This window comes from Humulus lupulus, chromosome 8 (genome assembly GCF_963169125.1).
Source record: "Humulus lupulus chromosome 8, drHumLupu1.1, whole genome shotgun sequence".
NCBI classification, from domain to species: domain Eukaryota; kingdom Viridiplantae; phylum Streptophyta; class Magnoliopsida; order Rosales; family Cannabaceae; genus Humulus; species Humulus lupulus.
Window position 1 is genome coordinate 158,543,081 of NC_084800.1, and position 17,267 is coordinate 158,560,347.

General features: G+C 38.1%; 1 pseudogene; it reads right to left on the reverse strand.

Annotated features, from left to right (window-relative positions):
• Positions 1-6,338: 6,338 nt before the first annotated feature.
• On the reverse strand, positions 6,339-13,877 carry LOC133798582 (polyadenylate-binding protein-interacting protein 3-like; annotated as a pseudogene).
• Positions 13,878-17,267: the final 3,390 nt, after the last annotated feature.

Sequence of the window (17,267 nt, forward strand, 5' to 3'; positions counted from 1 at the left end):
GCATTCCATCTCACTACGCAAGACCCTCGAGGATGCATACATGCATCATGTCTCACCATGCGTGTAACGCCCTGGTTACCCCATAACAGTTACGGTGAACGGTGGACCGGAATTTTGACTCGCTACCCGAGTCCCTTGGTCAAAAACGTGTTCTAAGTGTAATTAACAGGTTAAGGTGGAAAATTAATAAAAAGGGAATGGATACCTTTTATTACAAACTGCTCTGCAGAGCTAATCAAAACATTTACAAGTTGTTCTCAGTACAAAACGGTCATTACTGTTTTAAATTTACAATCCCGCCGACCTAAGCGGCAAAAATAGGGTAAACCCCCTAGTTCCTCTGAGAACGCCTTGGCCGTGGTGGTCAAGTGGCCGTACATGTACACATCACCACCTAAGCTCTCCACTCATGGATGGGTGAGCTTTTCGTTCCCTTTACCTGCACCACATAGCACCCATGAGGCAAGGCCCGGCAAGAAAAGCATAATAAAACATGATATTATATCAACAATGATCGTAATAATCATTCAGGACCAACAGTCCAAACAAATAGGTGACAGTCGCAAAAGTCACAAATATGGGGACAACACCCTTTAGCCATGTGACGATAGGATCACCAAGGCTTAACAGATAGGTGAGCATTTCACTAGCTTTAACAGGATAGGTGCATGGTGATTAGTCACCAACATAACCTTCCTCATGACTCTAGAGTCATATCTATGGAACAACATTCCTTAGCCATGTGACAAACAGTCACCGGGGCCATATGCCCTGGCTTTGAATAACTAGTCTCAGACTAGCCAAGCGCTTATAAGTTCATTAAAATCACCCCGAGACTCCTCCCGAGCCTTGAACTTAAACCTGTTATGACCAGACCGCTAATTAACATACCATGGTCGTCTCATGCGGAATAGCTCGAACAAACCCACATTATAATGTGGTCTTAACACATATCATCAACATGCATACAATTATACCCTCAATGGGCCAAATTACCATCACACCCCTATAAGTAAAATGTGGACCCACATGCATGCATTTAACATCATATTATAATATAATTCACATACACGTGCATAATATCATTTAATGGCTTAGTTAAACAAGTATGGCCCTCCCGGCCAACTAATCCCCCCATTAAACCACATCGGAGAATTCGGGGCATTACAATGCGACCCTCTAGGATGGCCACACGTGTCTCGCCTCACTATGCTAGGTCTTCAAAGTTGTGTAGGCTAAGTTCCATCTTGATATCTGAGAGCCTCGGGGATGCGTACATGCATCCCTTCTCGCTACATGAGATCCTCAAGGATGACCTTTCTATGTGAGGCCCTTAGCAATGCTTCCCACATGAGGCTCGACATCTTTCTATGCGAGAGAACCTCTCTATGCGAGGCCCTTAATTGTGATGCTCCGACACGAGGCTTGGCGTCTCGCTATGTGAGACGGCCTCTGTGTGCGAGGCCCTTAGATGCAATGCTCCTCGCATGAGGCTCAGTGTCTCTCTACGGGAGACGACTTGGAAAGGAAACCATCAGGTACGACGTCTGCTGACATGTAAGTTACATACAAATCGAGTGATGTCAGCGGTACGATCCTGCCACCTACACCAGAGGGAAGAACAAGTGCCAAATAGTTGTTCTTTCATCCATTCCATCAAAGGATCATGCCAAGGCATCTGCAATGCCTCCAAGATGGGAGGTTCATCTTTACGGAACCCAGTTAAAAGCATCTAGGAGAGATTCTCTGCCATTAAAAGATAGAGATGCGTCAGAAATGCAAGAGTTCCATGGTGAGGAAGAAGAAGTATCTTCTTCAGAAATACCACCATCTATGGCCCTTGTGGCACCACCAGTTGCTCCTGTCAGGAACTTGGAGATGCCACCTCCACCTAGGCTGTCAAGGACTCTCTGATTAGGCCGAAATGGCCATGGCTCCTTAACTTGTTTGTTGGAAAGAAACACAATCCAGGTGTACTTGGCAAGCTCAAGCTCTAAAACTCGAATATATGAAGGAGAGATAGATGAGCTACTCCTGAAAAACCATAAGTTTGAAGAAACGATGGAAAAAAAAGCAAGAGGTGCTCAACTACATAGCACAAGAAAATTTTGATGTGGCAAAATTTTAGTCTTCACATGGGATCCAAAAATACAAGTTTAAAAATTGCTTACAACTCAGGGATTACAAAATAAGCTATTCTAAGCGGCAAAATAGTGTCCAAACCTAGTTCCCCTGTGATACCTTCGTCGTGGCGGTCGAGCAGACTGCATATGTACACATCGCCTCTAACACTCTCCAACTCATGGCTGGCCTAGCTTCTCCTTACTCTTACCTGCACCACAAAGCACCTGTGAGCCAAAAAACTCAGCAAGAAAACATATTAATAGATTCAGATAGTTCACAGAACATAACAACATGCTTATTACTGGAACCAAGCATACACACTGTACAAATAAGTGACCATAGGGTCACATAAGTGTGTGTCGCACTCCCATTTATTCATATGGTATTCGAGCTAGTCAAGTGCATAATGCACTCCCAGGGTGGCCTAGCCATAATAGTTTGTGCTTAGCGCACATAATGCCGACCACACCTTATAAGCCGAGCCATGCAAACCCTCGACTCATAAATCGAGCCTTGTGAACCATCGACTTATAAGTCAAGCCTTTTAGTCCCTCGACTTATAAGTCGAGCCCTTTTAACTAGATATACCCTCGACTAGCAGGCCGAGCTTTTGGTTAGGTGCAATAGACAGAATCCCAACTTATAAGTTGAGCCTCCCAGTCGGGAACATACATACATATAATACATTCATCATACACAGATACAACACATTTCAAAGTACTAAAATAGATATGCACATGCATAATTATAATCATGCTCATTAATTGGGCCCGATCCCTAATCATGTTCACATTTAACAGTTGGGCCAAGTCCCAATCATATCACATTAATAGATGGGCCAAGCCGTAATCACACATCTCACACATCGGGTGCAATTTTCTTACCTCGATCCTCATGCGAGTAATGTAATGACCTCGAGCGCTAATCCTGACCTGAGCCTGGCGGAAACCCTAGTCACAACACAAGTGTATGTTCATCACGACTTAACCCTAGAACTCGAGTTCCAAACCGAACTATAACTCTTAAAACCATGGTTCCCAATTACTGAGGTGCTAAAAATGTCCCCTGAGGCCCTAAGAGGGCGCTCAAGTCAGATTCCCCGAGCCCCCGACCTAGCCCTAAAAATCAGCAAATTGGCTTTCGGGGCCCCTGGCGCGGTCGTGACCACAGAAAGTTTGGGGCTTCTGGTCATTGGTGTGGTCGCGCCAACCCTTGGCGTGGTCGTTCCCCACAATTCGATCCTCCCAATTGAAACCCAATTTCGCTCTTTCTAGAACACTAGCGCGGTCGCGCTCAATCTAGCGAGGTCGTGCTAGGTCCCTAGAACCTAAAAATTTGCCCAAAACATGGTGTTCTTCCCCAAATTGCAAACTTATGATTTTCATCCATTTTCAAACCTCAAATTCGACCAAACACAATGTTTCCAACATAATTCCAGCCACATAAACTATATACTAAGCCTAGGCAACAAAACCTAATGTTCAACCTATCACAAAAAACCTTAGAATCCTTAAACTAGGAATCAAAAATCAAAAGAACTTCAAAACACTAAAAACAGGGGCCTCACCTCTAATTTCAAATTCCTTGAGGTGATGATGAACCTAGAAATCTGTAGCCCCAAACCACAGCTGCAATTACTCAAGAAATGGCTCCAAATTTCCCAAAATTCTAGCTTGATTTAGCATTGAAGTGCCTTGTGTATTCTTCAAAGAAAGTGCTCCCAAAACTCTCTAGAGAAGGCTTGAACATGAGTGAGCCTAAGTGCCTAGCTGCTGACCTATTTGTAACCCAAGTGGTTAAATGACCACTATGCCCCTTGCCCCTTTTTACCTTAATGGTTACCCTCAAGGGCAATATTGTCATTTGGCATAATTCTCGCTAACCTTTAATTATCTCATATAATCCCAAATAATCTAAAAAACCAATAATCATCAATTAATTCCCGTTACTCTATGATTCCCGTTAATTTGCCAAATTACCAAAATACCCCTAAGCTCACCTCGAGTTGGGTATTTTGCCCCATTATGACTTTTCCGCTAACTAACTCCCTAGGATCGCCTCGTGCCGGGTAACTCAAATATATCCACATAATAATGTGGTCACAATCATATACCACACATATTTACAATTATACCCTCAACGGGTCAAAATTACGAACCTTCTAATAAGAAACGGGCCCACATGCGTATTTAATACACTTAAACATGCAACATAATCATATCATAATACAATTCACATAAACACTCAATTAATTCAATCATTGCCTCCCGACCCTCTAATGCAGGCACTAAGCCATATTAGGGAAATTTGGGCGTTACATAAAGGACCTAGGCGAATTCTATGAAAGGGCTCTAAAGTACATCCGAGTGGAAGATGGCCATGCCAACTTGAGGCTAGGCAGACTGGAGCTTCACTTTGGGCCACCTTCCGTAAACACCCACGAACGCTCTATGAAATTAGAGAATGATGCAACACCCCACTACGAAAATTCACAAAACTCTACGAGCTTGTGATGTTAATGGTTGTAAAGGGGAAGGGACCTACGATGTAACCCAAGAAATTCCCAAAAACATACCACTACAAGAAAAAATGCTTTTAATAACACCAAAAATGTGTTATCAAAACCTACGATAACACTTTCTGATGTGTTAAGACAGACTATGTTATCGTAGGTCAGGGTACTTTACATAACACTTTATCAGTGTTATACAGATGTGTTATTGTACTGTCAACGATAACACAATTTCTGTGTTATTTTAATATATAGATAAGTGTTGAATTATGTTATTTATAGTCAATACTATAACACTTTTTTTGTGTTATACTACACTTCAGTATAACCTTTTTTTTGTGTTATACTACACTTTAGTATAACACTTTTTTTGTGTTATCCTACACTTTAGTATAACACTTTTTTTGTATTATACTACACTTTAGTATAACACGTGTTATATTAGCTTAGAGAAACATAATCTTTTTTTACTTACACAAAACTAGGAAAACAAATATGAAAGTTGAAGCCAAATAAGGTAACATAAATAGATTTTTATTAATTACTCAAATGTAATTACAATATTTAGTCTACTAGTCTAGGCTTAAAAAACCATATTACAACATAATTTATGTCCAATTCAAATTCCTTTATCACTAAATAAAAAACAAGAAATGTATACAAAAATTAGTGAAATACATTCTTCCATTCTAAAGGCCTCAACCAAAGCCGAACCAATTCATACGATGATTTGATTTTAGAGACAAGAGTTGTTTTGTCTCGACAAACCCTGCTAAATCTCGCATTTGAGCCTGTACCACAATAGATAAAGAGCCATCATTGACCAAAACAAATTAAGGATTTAAATCAAGAAAAAAGCACTACTCACAAAAAATGATGTAATAAACAAGCATGATAGTAGCAGCTATATTTAACCGTGAGGAATGGCCAAATGGAATATCAAAAAGTCTTCCAAATATCCATTTTATCAGTATTGCACTTTAAATAAAGGCACCTTTAACAAACATAATAATTATGCAATTTAAACCTAATTGAATATTTACTTCTATAAAATAATAATATTGTCTCAATAATCAGATGTTACTGTAATCCCCACAATTCTTTACCATTGTTTCTAATAGCTACAGAACTCGAATTAATTCAACAAACCAGTTAGAAAAGCTCCCTATATATAGGAAATTTACAGTTTAAGAGCACAAGTATTAAAAATAAAGGTTGAAAATTTTAATGAAAGCCCAAGAGCCTAATTAGTCTCACTAGGAGTCCTAATCCTGATGCTAACTAATTAGACTCCTTACCTACGTATAAAACTATCTTGAGTGGTCTTATGAAATAATGCATTGACTATGCAGTCAGTAGACACAATTTAACCATTTAAGAGAATTTACTAAAAACTATCAGAAACAACATGAATAAAAGCAGTATAAACTCCAACTAAAAAATTGATTTTTATCGGATTAAATTATGAAAATTCACTAACAAGATATGAATCAAAATGCTGCATTAATAAATGGAAATTCACATAAATATAAGTTCAGAGGCAATAAAATTAACTTCAATTACATAAGAGATGAATAACCCAGAAAAAAAAAAACCATATTAAGCAATTATGGTGACTAAAATCGAAATTATACTAATACCCAGATGAAACGTTTGCAAGAAAAATTCAAAATCAAAACTTTGAACCAAAAACTGAGATAAGTCTACAGATCAGTGCTCGAAGATACGATAAATTGTCAACAGCAGCAACTAAATTACTTAAGATGTTCTTAGTCTGTTCAGCGTATCAAATCATCCTGGCAATCATAGCACAATTATAACAAGACAAACTAAAGCAGGACAGTTGAAGGACAACCTTGGAAGTCCATTATCAAACACAAAGACAGGAGGCCTCCTGTTGACTCACTGAAGAAACATTATTACTAGTTTCCTAGCCTGATGACACATTAAGACAAGGTCTAAGCTTACCTACTATGTCATCACATACATTATATCTCATCTTAAAATTAAACTATCACAAGGATTACAAGTAGAAAGTAGCTTGGACTACATTACCTGAACTTGGATTTGCCCATCTTCTGCATTTAGAATCTGCAGCGACAGTGTTCCTTGAACATCAAAGTTACTGACACCACCATCAGGGCAGGTATGCTCACTCCAATCACATTATGGAAGTTCAGGCATCTGAGGATTTGTAGGCACTGCAGCTCTGGGAATATTGTAAGCAACTTCCCGAGAACTGCTTCTAGTTGGTAGAGGCTGCATTAAACATTTCATTAAAATAACATAGATAAAGTTCTTGTTTGTAAATTCATTAGGAAGCCACAAAAAATATTTTTGGAGCAATATTTTATAACCAATTGGTCCATAACTCTGTGCATCAAACTCTTAGCACCTCGCAAAGATTTGATTTTATAAGATCTAATAAATGTTCATTAATGTGAGATACATGAGCTAGACAAAAGTTGTTGCCAACGTGACATCTGATGCCTAGAAATTGACTAGATGCAACTACAAGAGGGAGTTCAAAAGGCACTGCCTTAAAGATCAGAAATATACCATGAAGTTCTCTTTCTCTGTCTGGCTTGCCTGCATACTTAACCGTAATAGGCATTTGTTCCTAAAAAAGGTAAAGACAACAAAAACTTTAACCAATAACTCAGTTGATGCGACCACAGACAACAAGAGTATTCATATCCTCCATGTAAAGAGCACTAAAGCTTTAACTCACCCCAGGAAAAAAATGTTGATTGTTTAGAGCTGCAATGGCCTTGTCGGCTTCAATAGTTGTTGCAAATTTCACAAAACAGCTTCCTGTAAGAGAAAACTACATCTATTTCATTTCTGCAGTAACTATATGCAACATCAATACAAAGGGCAGCTACAAGGCATATCCTAGACTAATGAAATTCAGACTGATGAAAAATCAAAACACTAGAGACGATAGTGTTTCTATTAGTATATAAAACTGCAATGCCAACAATGTCCTTGACTTTGACTTCTCTATAATAGAATTTTCAGGTTACCAACGATCAGATGTTGCATCAAGGAAGAGATTAAATGAACCATAACAATGACAATTTGAAAAACAAATATAGCTCCAGTCAAGTTGTCAATCATAGCATCCATAGCTGTAAGCTTTGGTTCAGGTATGCCCCTACTCATACCCAACTTGGTTTCATTGCCTGATAAAAATAAGAATAATTCACTATGTAAACTCGTTGAGATAACATTAAGATACACGTATATTATGATATTCTAACAATACAGCATCAATCCTCTGGAAACTTCCATAACTAAAATTGATCAGATTGCAGAGAAGGTACAAAATTTGTAGGCACTGAAGCCATCAACCACATGAAAGCCTTTAAAGAGAGACATATATATATATATAGATAGATAGATAGATAGAGAAAGAGAGAGAAGAAGAAGAAGAAGAAGAAGCATGACTCACTTAAATTTGTGCTATTCCCATCAATCAGAAATACAAGTTTTATCAATTATTATTTCTTAAGATACAGTAGCAAGTATGGGAGGTACTAAGATATTTCCCTTGGCATATTGATGTTGATAATTAATATGAAAGTTGTCGACTTCACCAGCAGATGTCATGATTAAAGTACAAATTTTCATACTTTATTCATAATTTTTTTCATATACTGCATAAGGTCACTTACCATTTATGAGAACTTCCCTCTTCTTATTGCTTCAAAACAAAACAAATATGTGCATGCATGAACAGAGAGGTATGCATTAAAATATGGCCTTGACAACTAGAATAAACAAACTTGCCTGTATAAACAGCTACTCCACATGCCCATTCGGTATTCCGCAAGTAACATGACTGAAGAATTGTGTTTTTAATGGTTAATGGGCACAGATCGTTATCAATAAAAGGAGGAAACAACCGTAAATTTGCATCAAATCTTCTAATGTCCTTGTCAGGAACAGGGCACTCAATCACACCCTGCAGAGAGAGAGAAATGCATCATCACTTATTAAAGTGAAATAAAACCCGATAGAAATCTTCATGGAAAGCTTACCTTGATTTTGTGCAAGACTTCTAGATCAATCCCCATGCAAGCTAAGGGAATAAACCTGGTCTTTAGATCAGTTTCACCATCTAGAGCAGAAGTCTGGAGGAAGTTACATTATCAAGTTCTTGACATGTTTAAGCAATTGTAAAGGTCAAAAGGAAAATAGTTACAGGATTACAGAAAAAGAAACACTGCCATTGCAATAATTCTACGATATAAGCATGTGACCATGCTCAGCTACTTGTGCCAAGTTAGCAACAAGGATACTAACGGTGTATAGAATCCTGTTACATGCCAAAGTTAGTACACCAGATTACATATTTTATCCTTAGTCTAATTAATAAAATAAAATTAAATATAATAAAATATTTGTTGTGATTTAAAAAAAATAAAATAAAATAGACTATCCAAACCGTAATTGAAAAAAAAAACTTAGCCTGTTTAACTCACAGCCTGTTTTTCTGAATACTCTTTCACACTCCCTCCATGTTCGCAAAGTTGATTATCCAAGTTCCTAAAATTTCAGACAAGAGAAGCTAGTAATGAAATAGGCGGGTGCTGCTTTAAAGTACATCAAAAAAATTAAAATTCTTCTCCCCACTCCCTCCACACACACACACACCAAAAAAAATCCTAAAGAAATGAATATGATTACTCTATTGGGAACCTGCTTTCACTGGTTGTAGCGGAAGAGCTTTTAAAAGGTGGTTCTGATGCCAGCTTCCCAACATGATCATAGGAACCAGACTTGCTTAAATCCACACCAACACTTGAATGCAAAGACTGTGCTTGATCCTGCAAAAGCAATCCATAACATTTGTATAAAAGAGAAATATATATAGAGAAAAACATTCTCAACAAAACAATGTACAGGGAAAAACCAGCACTATATCAGGAATAAATTTTAAATTTTCATAATAAAAAAAGGATGCATAAATTTATGGAACACACCTCGAAAATAAACTTTTTTATTCTTTATTTATTTTAATTTTTTTCCCTTTCTGGATAGAGAGGAAGGGGAGTGGGGTGGAGATAGCATGGAGATTTATAGGCTGTTGCTTCAATAAACCCAATTTCCAAAAAAGAAATATAATTAAGAACAAAATTTTAGAAAGGTCTTGCAGTTCATTTTGCTTCAAAATATTCATATGGTTTACCAACCAACACTTTGACAATAATCCAGAGTGCAACAAACTTGTTTAGATAATTCAAAAGACTAAACAACAACGAACTTCAATAGCTAACATGTTGAGTAAAAAATTATGAGAAAGATTTCTGATGAAGGAGCTACCATAGCACAAGAACTTGATGAAGCTCGAGCCACATCATTACTTTTTCCTTTGTTCCAGTCAGCTGAAGTATAAATTCCAGAGGTAGAGGAATCTCCAAAGGTATCATTATTATGTGAATCCACCAATACGTCCTCATCATAACCACTGTCATCAGCTATCTTACCACGATAGACAGAAGAGAATCTTGTCTCCTCATCAATATCTAAATTGCCACTGAGTTGAAAGCCTCTTTCCTGTGTTGCATTTAAAAAAATCCACATCCAAAACTAGAAAACTTCGAAGGTAAAAAAAAAAGTATTTATAGGTTCAAAATACCATCAACAAAGCCTCACCTCTGCTAAATGAAGATCACGAGTGTCCTCACCCTCAATTTCTCTTGCAATTCTTTGAGCTTCCTTTTCCAACTCTCGAGTCTTAGGACCTCTCTCAAGCTTTGTGGTGTAAGGTTCCTCATCAAATGTGCTTTTAACTCCAAACAATGCTTCATTTACTGTAAACTGGTCCCATCCCCTAAAAGGAAAAGCGCACTAGTAATTACTTAGGAAAGCAAAAAAAAAAAAAAAATCTAAAGAAGCATCAGTGCTCTAAAGGCTTATCACAAATTAGCTTTAAATTTAAAAGAAAATGAAAATTACCAATCGAACCACAAAGTTGTTCAAATGGCACCCTACTTGAAAGAAAAAATCATTTGCAACATTGAAATAGCAGTATATCACCAATAAATATGAGAAAAAATAGATGTTAGAACAACCTATTCCAATGGCCATACAAAATATTCTCTAATTCAGGGCATTGTGGATCATCTTCGTCAGGGACCCATGGCTTAAGTTCTCTCTCCAACTCAACATGGCGAGATTGCGATATGACAGAATCTATCATAAGTTCTGCTGTTTTTCACACTGAGCCTCATCTAAAAACCCCTCACTTGTAACAGAAACATCCTGTCAAAGTTGAATTACCACTGCATCAGCATACTCTATCCAATTATGTAATATCTAATGTAGCTACCTATTATGCTATTGCCCGTAAACATTTCTATTTCAATATTCAAAATAATTGTGAAGATTTTCTGAAGTAACATCTTGATAAGATCTCCACCCTTTATTCACTTTTGAAACCAAAAATTTTACCAAGCAAGGCATTAGTGTAATATAGTAGCAATAGTTTTGTTATTAGTTATAGTAATAACAAAACAATAACATAACTCAAACAAAAACCATAAGCAGTGGAACTTTTTAAAATATATGCAACAAATTGAAATCAGAAATAAGAACAGAACATAAATATTGCAAAACCTTTGCTATAACTTGCACAAGTTCTTTAGAAGGTATAATCAATGTCTTTGCGGGAGGCTTGCTAACTGACTCCGCGGGAGACTTTTGTCCTCGAGAGCTACCATCTTTTGTCAAGCAAGCCATCTTCAATATAATTCCTGAATGTAACAAACAGGTGAATGTGATAAAGCTCATCTAAAATACAGGATTAGAACTGTCAGCTGACTAAAGTAATACTAAACGCAAGAAAAAATGAAAAATACTCAATGAAGACTAAGATATTAAAGATTGGATCTTTAATAAATAAAAAAGGTTGAAACCTGTAAAACATAAGCTCTTCAACAAAAATAAAAAAGTGAAACCTACCAAAATCTTTTTCGTTTGCTGCATGAAATATTCCAGAATATATGGATCCATTTTGCACATGGGCATCCACATGCTGACCAACGAAACAAGTAGTTATATATACTAAGCGATCATGCGAAGGACTCCCATGGCCACCAGTTTTGCTCCCTGAATCAGCAGGTTTAGGGATTGTTGCAGAGAAAAGACTCTCTTTCTCTGACACATCAAATTCTGGAGCACTAAAACAAAAGGAAGCAATATTACTAATTGAGAAAGGTAGAATTTAAACAAACAATGTAAGGCGGATGGATATATTGGTACTTCTCAAAGGAAAAAATAGAAAAATATTACTAATTCATAATAATAGAACAATAGGACAGCAACAGAAGTTGAAATACATTTGAGGATCCCCATATCTTTGCAATTCTTCCCACAAGCTTCCTTGCAATGCTCTTGTAAACTTGCTCCAGTGCAGTGGTTTTAATGAAGATCTTTGTGGGGCAGCAGCAGCGGCCCCCATCCCTATAGGACGTGAAAGCCCACGCCCCCTCCCTATAGATAGGCCTCTCGCATCAGGAATTGCTCCTTTGGTACCAGCAGGAGGAGGTGGAGGAGGTGCGCCACCTGGAGGTCTAGGTGGAGGTGGAGGCCCTGGAGCACAACCTGAAACACAGTTCACATTTGAGAGTTAATATGATCCTAGCAAAACAGAATGAACTGAAATATAATTACTAGCTGTATTACCACCAGTTTGAAATATGCATATTTCAAGTAGAAACAGGCAACCAACACTTCAACAAGATTATTTGGGCATGGCACAACACAAGGAAACATAGATTATATTTGTAATGAATTGCACCTGGGAATATTGAACCACTAAACTACATCTAAAATCATGCTATATTTTCACTCATTGAATCTCGAATTTAAGTTCAAGTATGGCCATGCTTTCATATTCATAAAAGGCTGTAAAACAATGAAGATCGTGCTATAGGGAAAAAAAATTAACAGACGAGCACGGTTTGAACACAGTACAAGTCTACAACAATATATACGGCTAACGGTCAGCAATGTACCAACTGATACATAATCAAATGTTTACACAAACCGAATGTTTTCAACATTTAATCTCAAACCAAACCAAGTTTTACAGACATTGATATATCAGGCATTTGCCAAGTTAATAAAAATATGAGCCGCATCAACTTTTTCCAGCTGAAGATAAGCCTTAAACAAGTTAGACTCTGCACCAAATTTGCTTAAGCAGATTTAAAACTGTTCAGATGAGAAAACCAAGGTTGCTTGCACTGACACCATAAAAATTAGGCGCATTGCAAAATAACAGCTGAATTGAAGCTCAAAAATGGAGATACCAAACTGAAATCCATCTCTTGATTCTTCACAAAACCAGGAAAAATTTAAGCCAGTACCATCATATGAATCTCATAAAACCCAGAAAATCCTACGTCTCATTCAAAATGTGACAAGCCCATATCCCCAAGTCAAGGAAAAACCAATACAAACAAACCAAATCTTTGACACGGTCAAACTAAAACTCAACTCAATTTAGATTCGAAAAAAGAAAAGAAAAGAAAATAAACATCACTGGACAAAAGAGAAATACCTTAGCAGCAGTGAAAGCCTCCTCTGACTTTTTCAGAGTAAAATTCTTCTTCTCGTCGAGTAAGACAGCCATTTTAACACAGCAAAAATGACGAGACGATTGCGAAGTGCCGAAGCTTGGAGTCTACAAAGACTGTGATAGAGAAGGGAAGAAAAGGGAGGGAAATTGAATGTCAAGAACAAATATTGAAGCAATTGGAATGGTCATGAAAAACAATAATGGAAAATCACCTGCAGTAAAATTAGGTTAAGGGCATATAATAATCTAAGCAACAAATCATCTCGTGTACCAAAAAATCTAAACAAAAAAATGACAAAATCACTTTCTAAATCCAAGAAAGACTCACCTGAACTACTCCATGAAAGACATCACCCCTGAGAGCTTTATTTGTTGCAGATATGAGACAACTATGATACCCGGCGGTTCCTCAACGTCGCACTTTGAACCAATCCCCAAGGGTGTCGCATGCTCCATGACTAGAGCGTCAGAGCTTGGAGTCTGCCAAGACTACGACGGAGAAGGACGGAGAAGGAGAAGGAAAGGAAAGGAAACAGAAGAAGGAAGAAGGCAGAGAGACGGGAAACAAGAAGAGAAAAAAAGAGAACCAAGAAAACATATGATATAATATTATAAGATTGAAAGGATACAGAATGAGAATGGGAAAAAAGAGACTAAAGGCGCCATTATATTAATTCAATTGGCGCCGAAAATTTCGTTCCCTCCGTGTTTTTTTTTTGTTTCAGCAAGTCTTATTAGTCTAGCATAACTGTTTTTTATTAGTATTATATTAATGTGTTATGGAAATGGGTATTTGGTGTAGTACACACCTGCAAGGGCTTGTCTAGTAATATTTTATGTTTGATATAATGAATCAAAGAGGTAGCCTTCAAACACGATAGTTAGTTTTCATTATGTATACTCATTTATTATGGTTATTGTTACCGCCAATGACAACTATGTCTATGCTTTGCCTGACACACTTGCTCCCTATGCATAATTATTATCGATCAACACTGCCAAGGTGAATGTAAGAGTAGAATAATCAAAAGGGCTTTTAAGATAAGTTTTTCCCACTACTCGGGGGGACATTACACCCAAAAAAAAAACCTTAAGGGAAACCTTTTAAGTTCATGAGGATTAGATACCTTCATGGACATCAAGGAGGCAAAGAGAATCTCTAAGGGGTGATATCCCAGCAACGGTACCTACAACAGTATAAAATTTCCTTACAAAGGTTAAAGGGGAACCACACGAGTATTCCTCAAAATAAGTCTAGAATGTTTGAAATGTCTAGCCAAAAAAGGTCTCAAAGAAGATGCTTGCAAAAATAGTACTATGCCTAACAACGAGAAGGACACTTCTCGAACACAAATCAAAAGCGAGCGCAAAAATTAAAAAAAGATGGCATAGACCCAAAGGGTTAACATGTCCTTATAAGAATAGTCAAGTGCACCTAGAAGACTATTGCCACTATGAGAAAGAGGATTTGTAGAAATTCTTGATAGTGGTCTCTCTGTACCTATCGAGAGAGTGATACAAGGGTCAACATTGAGAGGCTTTATATGGGTGTCGTCTCAAGACTATGTCTTACCACCCCATCATGTGAGACCCTTACACGAGGAACTCGTGAGTAACTTTTGCACACGTACATATAGTTGTTCAGCGGATAAGACCAAAAAGATCAACATATACAAAGCTTACTCTCCATAAGAAGGAAGTCCACCACTTCACAACACTTCCCGCTCCATGTTGAAAAGCTTGGTCAAATATGTGTCCAGGAGACAAAGGGCAGCTTCCTAGTATAAGGTATACTGGCATGCCTCTCATATAACCAGAATGGTAGCCACCTCATTTTAGTTAATTATGAGGTCTAGAGATAAGTTCCTCCTTTTCTTCAACTTCCTAAGATGAACAAAAGGTTCACTTGGAACAAAAAATGCAAAAGAGCCTTCACCAAGTAGAAGGAACACCTAGGACAACCACCCCTTCCAGCTGGAGAAATGGGAAAAGTTATACCTCCACTTGATCGTATATGAACATGCCTTATGTGAAACACTGGTGAAAGAGGAAAAGAAGCACCAATAACTAGTTTACTGTGTTAGAAAGATCTTAATAGACGTTGGGACCTGCTACCAAAAAATGGAGAAGTTGGCCATTGCACTCATAGCAACCTCTCAAAAAATTGAGGCCATTCTTTCCTGCCACTCCATCGAAGTACTCACTGATTACCCCTAAGGGGTATTATTTACCAAGTTTTTCAGAAACAATAAATGTATTATAAAATAAGAGCTGGAAAGAAAGGATAAGAAACAAACAATCACAATTTTTTACATGGTTGGGGCATCAGTGAGCCTTATTCCCTGAGTCACTAGTATTAGGCTTTAGAGAGTTTTGACAATGGAGGTTTTCTGCAAGTTCATCAACGTTTTGCTTACAATAGAAATTATGAGATCCTCGCTACATTGCACAACTGACCCTATTTATAGGCAATCAAATAGCTTGGCCCAGACTAATTCGGGCCCAATAAGGATGTAACTGTAATTTGCTGGCTAACGGAGCCATAATACAAAGAGTGTAACATAATTAGATGTTCTTAATCTAGGCCCATTGGGCCGGCTTAGGCGTGGTCAAGCCTTACAATTTCCCTTTGTACATCAGCATTGACTGATCCGTATGGGCTACTAAGGGGATCCTGAGGATAGGATCTGTCAGAGTAGTGGTAGTACTGTTTCCTAAGAATAGTGTATGTTCCGTGCATACCCCATTTTGCAGGTTAGTTAGGGAGACCAACCTCCGAATTTCTTGGGGACACGTCAGTATCGAGGAAGACTAGGCTTGTACTATCCGGACGTATGGTCCAGGTTCATTTACCAATATACGTGATCATTTACCTAAGTCCTGGTTCGTTTACCAGGACCCAGGTTCATTTACCAAGGTGAATATCTTGTTGATGACGTCTTCTCCTGGATCCCACTTGATGGGATCAGTCTCATGGAGTGAGTTTTCTGCCATTACAATTTACATCATAGAGGGTATAGATTGGGCCCCTCACTATGCTTGCACTACTTGCCTGTCATCGAGCTTAGTATGGTCTTGGCCGTAAGGATTTCCTTATTCATTGTTCACTGGGTCCAAGTTGGGCCCGTACCTCTTCTGAGGGCCCCTGGACCCATTCAGCCTTATCATGTGTCATAGGTGGACAATATGGATGACATTTACCCCCCAAGTCTTCATTCGTGTTTGCATGGTGGAGACTTGTATTCCTTATCCCAAATCAATCACAAGTATCCTAGTTTGTTTACTTAAGTCCCGGTACATTTACCAGGATCCGGGTTTGTTTACTTGGGGGTCATTTGGTCGATCCCCATCCTTTCAAATTCCCAACATCCTAGACATGTGTTTCCAGGTTAATGGTGCGTCTATACCATTCACGCCTTAGAAATCTGGAGAGAATCTTTTGATTATCTTGGTGATCGATGGGTGTTAGCGCATGTCTTAAAGCATCCCGTCTGTATGAAAAAGGTGCTTTGGGTACTCGAGTGAGCTGTTTAATGCTTTTGCACTATTCAGAGCAGTTGGATGGGGATAGTTTTTGTAACGCCCTGGATAGCCAAGACAGTTACACTGTGTGTTTATAAAGGTGCAAGACTTGCTAATCAAGTCATTTAATTAGAAACATGTTACTGAAACTATAACTGAACTACGGTTAAAAGGTTTCGGTCACAAAAGTACATTTTCCTTAATCAAACATTTTTTTGTACATGGGATCCGAAAAGTAATAACGTTTAAAAGACAGTTTACAAAATTTCAGGATATAAGTACAACTACTAGCCACTCTAAGGCAAAATAGACATTTAGGCTTTTCCCGTCCTGTACCACTCCTTGGCTGTGGTGGCCGATCAGTTGACTATGTACATTCAGCCCCAAGGCTCTTCAACTCAGGATTGGTCCACTCTACCCTTGCCTTTACCTACACCATGTAGCACCTGTGAGCCAAGGCCCAGCAAGAAACCAGATAACAGAGCATAGTCATTTAGCAATCAATTTACAAAGCAACAG